This window comes from Cucurbita maxima, unplaced genomic scaffold (genome assembly GCF_002738345.1).
Source record: "Cucurbita maxima cultivar Rimu unplaced genomic scaffold, Cmax_1.0 Cma_Scf00019, whole genome shotgun sequence".
Lineage (NCBI taxonomy): Eukaryota > Viridiplantae > Streptophyta > Magnoliopsida > Cucurbitales > Cucurbitaceae > Cucurbita > Cucurbita maxima.
Window position 1 is genome coordinate 4360951 of NW_019272035.1, and position 7234 is coordinate 4368184.

At 45.3% G+C, this 7234-nt stretch overlaps 1 pseudogene; it reads right to left on the reverse strand.

The window, feature by feature from the left end:
- Nucleotides 1-324: 324 nt before the first annotated feature.
- LOC111493516 lies at nt 325-6811 on the reverse strand (annotated as a pseudogene).
- Nucleotides 6812-7234: the final 423 nt, after the last annotated feature.

Below are 7234 nucleotides of genomic sequence, written 5' to 3' on the forward strand. Positions count from 1 at the left end.
CTCCGTCCAAAGCTTCTGATAAAGAATAGCATTCAAGGTCCAATGGCAAAGATCGAATGAGGGAAGGATTGATTCACAAGTCTAGCTGCCCGGTATCGATTCATCTTTAGTAGCAAAAGCTCTTCCTTCTTCTTTCTTATCTTTCTTCTTCCATGTCTTCCTTCTTTCTCTGACATTCCAGCTTTTTCTATTTTCTTTGTTTACAAACGCTTTTATACGCTCTTATTAATATTAAGCCAAGTCAGTCCTTTTGCAGCCTAGTAAGAAGTAGTGACAGGCTCATTCTAAGTGGTAGTAGCATATGAGATAGTGGAACTAGCAGTCTCAGTCTTTGTTCAAGTTCAAATAGGCCCAGTCTTTGCTCGAGTCCAATCCCTTGTTGTCATAGATCGGAGGAATGCCCTTCTTTCCTTTAGTTTGCCCTTTCAGTGGAGTAAGCCAAAGCGAGTCTTGCTGGTCTGTCAAGTGCCATCTGCAGAACTTCTCGAATGAGGAAAAGGATCAATGACTTCGAAAGAATTGAACGAGGAGCCGTATGAGGATCTCATGTACGGTTCTGTCGAGTGGCAGGCAGTAAGGGTGACTTATCTGTCAGCTTTTCCAATATCACACCCTCAACCAAACTCTGCCTTACGTAAAGTTGCCATAGTACGATTAACCTCTGGATTTGAAATCACTGCTTATATACCTGGTATTGCCCATAATGAACAAGAACATTCTGTAGTCTTAGTAAGAGGGCGAAGGGTTAAGGAGGATTTACCCGGTGTGAGATATCACATTGTTCGAGGGACCCTAGATGTTGTCGGAGTAAAGAAAGGATCGTCAACAAGGGCGTTCTAGTGCGTTGTAGATTCTTATCCAAGACTTGTATCATTTGATGATGCCATGTGAATCGCTAGAAAGATTGAAAGAAGTATATAGCTAACCCAATAACGAAAGTTTACTAAGGGGACTGGAGCAGGCTACCGTGAGACAAAAGATCTTCTTTCTAAAGGGATTCGATTCGGAACTATTAGATAAGGTCCAATATTGGAAGAATTGAAGAGGTTTTCCTTTACTTTGTCCGGGTCAACAAAGAATGAGAAATGCCTCGACTTAGAACAGGTCCGAGTCCACTAGCAATGATTCGAAGCACCTCTTTTGACAATATTTCGGAAACCCAAGGACTCAATCGTATGGATATGTAAAATAAAGAAAGGATTTCCAATCCTAGCAGTAAAGGGAGGGAAACAGATACTCAATTTCAAGTGAGTAAACAGAATTCCATACTCGATCTCATAGATATATATAGAATTCTGTGGAAAGTAGTATGTACGGCTTGGAGGGAGGTCTTTCATATCTTTCGAGATCTGGAAAAGCCAAAATCAATGATTTTCTTAGCCCTTATAAAAGAAAGGAAAACTACTGATTCTTGAGAACCCCTTGCACGCTCATCTCACGTCGAGGTACTGCAGAAGAAAAAACAGCTAAATCAGACAGAGCCAATTTCTCGTAATCGATTAGTTAACATCTTGGTTAACCTTATTCAGACGGAAACAAATCATTGGCTTATCTCTCTATCGAGCCATGAAAAAGATTCAACAAAAGACAGAAAGAAATCCACTCACTATTTTACGTCAAGCAATACGCGGAGTCACTCCCGATATAGCAGTAAAAGCAAGACGTGTAGGCGGATCGACTGATCAAGTTCCCGTTGAAATAGGATCTACACAAGGAAAAGCACTTGCCATTCGTTGGTTATTAGGGGCATCCCGAAAACGTCCGGGTCGAAATATGGCTTTCAAATTCAGTTACGAATTAGTGTAATGAGGTAGAAAGAGACGGATAGGGTGGGAATGGATGTAGTTGAGTTGGAGTTTTTTCCTTTTCAGTCTGACAGTATGGAGATTGAATTGCCGCGATTCCGGCTACCTGTCCTTGTGGGAATCTCAAGTCGTCTCTCTGAGGCAGATCGAATCTTTCCTAGCCTCTTCCTGTTATCCCCTGCTCGTTTTCGGGTTGGGTTCAGGGCCCAGGCACCCTTCTCCTCTCCTCCTTACCCGTTAGTTGTTCTTTTCGAATTTGGTTTTGCTTTGTTGGGGTCTTTCTTAGGCTGTAACTTTAAAGAAGACGATCTAATATGGGAAGTTGATGTTGATGTTGTTGGGTGCCCTTGCGAGGTTCCGGTCCGACCTCTATTTTTTTGGCCTAATTGGAGTGGAAGGAGTCTTGCTGTGGAGATGGTTTACTCTGAACTTGAGATGGTAGGTTTGGGAGTGGAACTTTGTTTACATTCCCCGTAAAAGAGTCAGTGTTGAATGGTTTTATCCCCCCTGAGGCCCATCCTCCCCTCGTTGGTTGACTAGACATCTTCAGTATCCCCCTCATTCTCACTCTAATAGAAAGGCCGGGAATGACCAGAGGTGTATGGACGTTTACTCTGTCTACCTTTTTAACCGAAGGCATACATGGAGTTGGAACCGTTTTATCTAATACTAGTATGCGCGGTAAGTACTTCTGCCTCATCCTGTTCATTCACGGTAGGTACGCTTGGCCCCTTGTTACATTGCCTTTTTCTATCCTTAATGTAATGGTCTGAGACATCAAGCCGCATCGGCTGCCTTCTCTTTGATTGATAATAAGGGAGAAAAGGTTTTAATGCACCTAGGGCGTCTAAGTGCCCCTTTTTTTGAGGGGAGCCGTTCCGTGTGGTAGAGGGCGAACAAAGGATAGCGTGCTTGTGTTGGAAGCGAGCAAGCGGGTGAACGAATCACCAACCAAACGGGCCACTTGGTAACTAGGAGTGTCTCTTCATCTTCATAGCTGGGATGCTTCGAGCTTCTGGGCCTCGAAAACCGGAATGGAATCTCGTGACCCGAGGGCGAATCCGCTAGCACGTCCCGGCTAAATCTGACCCGATTCTTGCCACTCTCCCACAAACCTGAGTTTGTTTCTTACCTAACCGGTGGCGTACGAGAGGGAGGAGCCTAAATACCCTGCCCCCATACTGGTGCGGACCGTTCTTGCCTTTGGTAATATCTGGTTGCTGGTCTGCTTCACATGGGCCCCCCTTTCTTTTTCATACTTCTGTTATTTGACTTTTGCCGGAGAAAGATATTATGACCTTAGTGATGCTTGCGTTGAGTATAATAATAAATACTCGTGATGAGTCCCCCTTAACTACACTATGCCTTTCTCTTTCAGTTTTGTTTTGTGTCATTTTCTGCTCTCTCACGCTAACGCTAATACTTCATCCTTTTTCCCGCTGTTATCCACTCCTATAAAATGCTAAACAGGGGGCCATCCTCTTTATCCTCATTGGACTCAAGGACATCGATAAGCTAAACCAATTAGGCAGTAGATTCGATCGATCTAAATCTGCCTAGCTCCCTTCCGAGAAAGAATCCCTTATACAAAAAACATCGAGAAAGATATTATGAGCACCAAGTGGATGCTGCATATCTTTTCTTCTTCTATATTTTTATATATCACACGTTGCCCCCTATGAATTAGTTCCAAGAAAGGGGCCGTTCACGTCTTTTTTTCTCGGTTTTTTATGTAGTTGCAATAAGTTTCCTGATTTTCGTCGAGATGGGGTGTGAAGCGTCAGTACCTTTTTTAGAGTAGCCAAAGGGAACAGCCGGCCGGTGGGAGCGAGAAGTTTTGGATTCGTGACTGGAATCCCCAGTAGGGCAGGGAAAGTCCCGCCAAAATGTCCAAGACTGAGGGGCGGAACGCTTTCCGAAACAAATCTGTTTTTTTAATCAGCTTGAGCTGGACAGGGAAGGGCGAAGAAGAAAAAAATACCAAGTAATTTACAGAAAGGGAAAGAGAGGGTTTGTGATCGAGTGCCATTGCTCCCACATCTTTTTCCGGTCCGGCCACGAGCATAAATGTTTTATTGGGTTTCGGACCTTATTCACTCGCCTTATCTTCTTTAACTTGGCATCCTGTAAGAAAAATGGTGCAGCAGTTGACTGACAATGCGGATTTGGAACTGGCAAATGAAAGAGAAACCCGAGAGGGTCTTTTCAATCTTTTTTCTTAATTGGAGAATCACCAATTTCTTATTTGTTCGGATTTGATTGTGTTCACAAGGGGAAAGGAGAAAAAACCCAAAAACAGAAGCAGAAAAGGAAATACTGGTAAATGGCTAGCAGATTCGCAGCAAAGTCCGCTTATAGTTCCTTTTGGCACAACAGGGTAAGTAGTCAACTCTAACAAACCAACAAAAAGACTCAAGCACTCAGATAACAACAAAGACACTGACCGTCCAAGCATCAAAAGAGGGGACTGGGGATTGGTCCCTGGTGATACAGTGAATATTGAACCATCAACAACTCGGAAAGCATCAATCCCAATAACCCTGAAATTGCGATCAACTACCTTGCCCACAAGGCATCCACCATGGTAGTGCCATATAGTACTCACTGCGGGCAAAACTCTCCCATCAGCCGATCATTTGATTGATCAACGGGCAATGAAGGCCCCACCTATCTTCAATCTCGGCCCCCAAACAAACCATTCCCTGAATTGGAAATTCTCCATGGAACGACTCCTCAGTACATCACCGATCTTGCAGGTGCCATTCACACACCGCTCCACATACATCACCCGGATTACTAAAGTAGTTGAACCGTACAATTGGGTTAACCCTGACATCTGTAGATGGCAACCGGAGTGAACAGAGAGTGGCCCAGTAATCTTCTCCATCAGGGTAGCCACAGTGAGATAGAGTGGTGAAGCTGGGGTCCGAATGAAAAGAGAGCGAGTCGGGGAGACAAAAGGTATGACATTGGAAGTTGCTTCAAGGTAAGCCCCTGTCCCTGAATTGGTTATGCCCATGACTTGTATCAGAGAGTGCTCCAATGGCATTGGGGGCACAATTGAGATGCCATTTCGGGGGTTCTCATAGAGGAACTGTCCGACATAAGGCAAGTGATGAGACAGAGGAATTCCCCACGATGAGAGGGACGGCCTCGGTCCAATGCCACTCAGAAGCGGAAGCTGTGGGCTTCCGAGAGCCCCAGCAAAGAGGTGATCCTCTCCCTTTGCACCATTGCATGGCCCTCTTTCTTTGGTCGCGAAAAACAACCCCAATTGCCGATTGCTTCGATCCGCGAAGAAGAGGCTAAAAGAATTCTTTCAACACTTGCATAGCTTGCATAGACTGCACTCTCATATTCAAAGCTTTCGCATAGCTGAGGAGATCAGCAACACTATGTCTACGACCGGAACTCTCGAATGTCGAACCACCAACCTTTGTACCCACTGAATGATCCAAAGTCAAACCATTATAGGGATCAACACCGGCTTACAATAGCCCGTCTCTGATTGCCGATTGCCAATTCTTGAGCTCCGGCCTAACCTAAGATAGCCCTCTCAACCCACTCATAGGACTGGTTCACCACTCGGAGGTCCCAATTCACCCCTGACCTGACCTTCCGTAGAATTATTGATCGGCTCGACTATAGAACCCGGCATTGATAGCACTACTGCCGTCAAGAACCCGGCCTCGGGCATTGGGGACGCCGTCTTCGGAGGTTCAGGCTTGCGCCGGGGAGTCGAAAGCACCTCCATGAGTGGTGAGGAAGACTGATTGGGTCATCAGATTAGGCTTTCCGTACGGAACACCGCCCCTTTCAAGCACCAGAACCCGCTCATACTCAGATAGCGTTGCTGCCGGCAGCCGGCGGCCTCCTCTAGTCCTCTGATGGGAAATCAATCCGTGGCGTTGAAGACAAAACCCAAATAACTCGGACCTGTAAGCAGAAGAAAGATTGATCAAAACCAGTTCAGTTAAAGGATTGAAAGAAAAAAGACATTAAAGAAGAAGAGAAAGAATCAGAGGGTTATCGAATGATTACTTTGTTGAGACTGTGCTCTGGCCAAGGAAATGAGAGTGAAGATCCTAAAGAGAGGGGTGGAAAATGAACTCAATCAAAGAAAAAGATGCCTGAGGACTGACAATGGTGGAGAATACACGTTGCAAGAGTTTGATGATTTAGGTCCGTCATCCGTTTAGCTGCTCACACAACACACTCCACAGCAAAATGGAGTTGCAGAAAGAAGGGCGAAACTTGTCGAAGCATGATGCGCATGCCAAGAACGTACAACCGCAGTTTTGAAAAAGGAAGGAAACCCCAAGCTAAATTAGCTTTTCGTTACCAACATTGAAAAGTTTTTGGCTCCGTCTGCTATGTGTTCTGAGCAGTTACGAACGAAGCTGGAAAAGAAGGCAGGCGGGCTAGTTGGTGCATCTTTGTCGGCTATGATCAGCGTAGGTTGAGGTGCATTGATCCGACTACAAAATCTGTATCTCCACATGTCGTTTTCGATGAGGCATCATCATGGTGGTCCTCCAAAAATGTAGTACTGCTGTATTCTGGGATGCTAGACTTCCGTATGCGAGCACAAGCACCTGAGCAACAAGAGCCTAATATTGTGAGTCACTCTGGACCTAAGTCAAAAAAGCTACACGAAGCCCTCCTGTCAGAGAAAAAAAAGCCCAAGGCCCGTGACCCGTTAACAAAGAGTGATGCATGTCTAGAAGAGAGCAACAAGATATTCAAGAGGATCCCTGCTGAAGGCACTGTCCTTGATAGCCGACTTAGAAGATCGACAAGGAAGGATCAGGAAGCCCAATCAATCCCAAGTATAGAGAAGCCAGCTATGCGGACACTGTGACACTTGAACAGTCTTGTGCCTCTCCAGAAAGTGGAAGAGCCAAGCTCATTTGAAGAAGCGGCTGGCCTGAAAGAGTGGGGCGATGAAAGAGGAGATTTATGCCTGAACACCTTAAATCAGAATGAGACATGGGAACTTGTCCCATTACCAGAAGGAGGGAGTGAAGCCAATCGAATTGTCTCGTTCCGGGTAGTCAGGGTATGACCGGTGAAGCGCAAGAGTGACGGCTCCATTTTGATCTCGTTGGCGCGATTGGTTGCTCGGGGCTTCTCACATCTCACAATGGATGGGGTGGGATTGATTGTGAAGAAAGATTTGCTCCTGTGGAGAAGTTTACATCTATTAGAATTGTCGCTGCTATGGTCGCTCATTTGGATTTTTCATGAGATCAGATGGGGATGTCAAAACAGCATTTTGAAATGTGAACTCGAGGATTTATATATATGGTACAACCTCCAGGCCAGGTTTTTAGGTTCTTGGGCATGAAGATCAGGTTTGCAAGCTAAGAAAGAAAGTCTTTCTTTATATGACTTGAAACTTTCTTCCCGACAGTGGTACGGTACCTTAA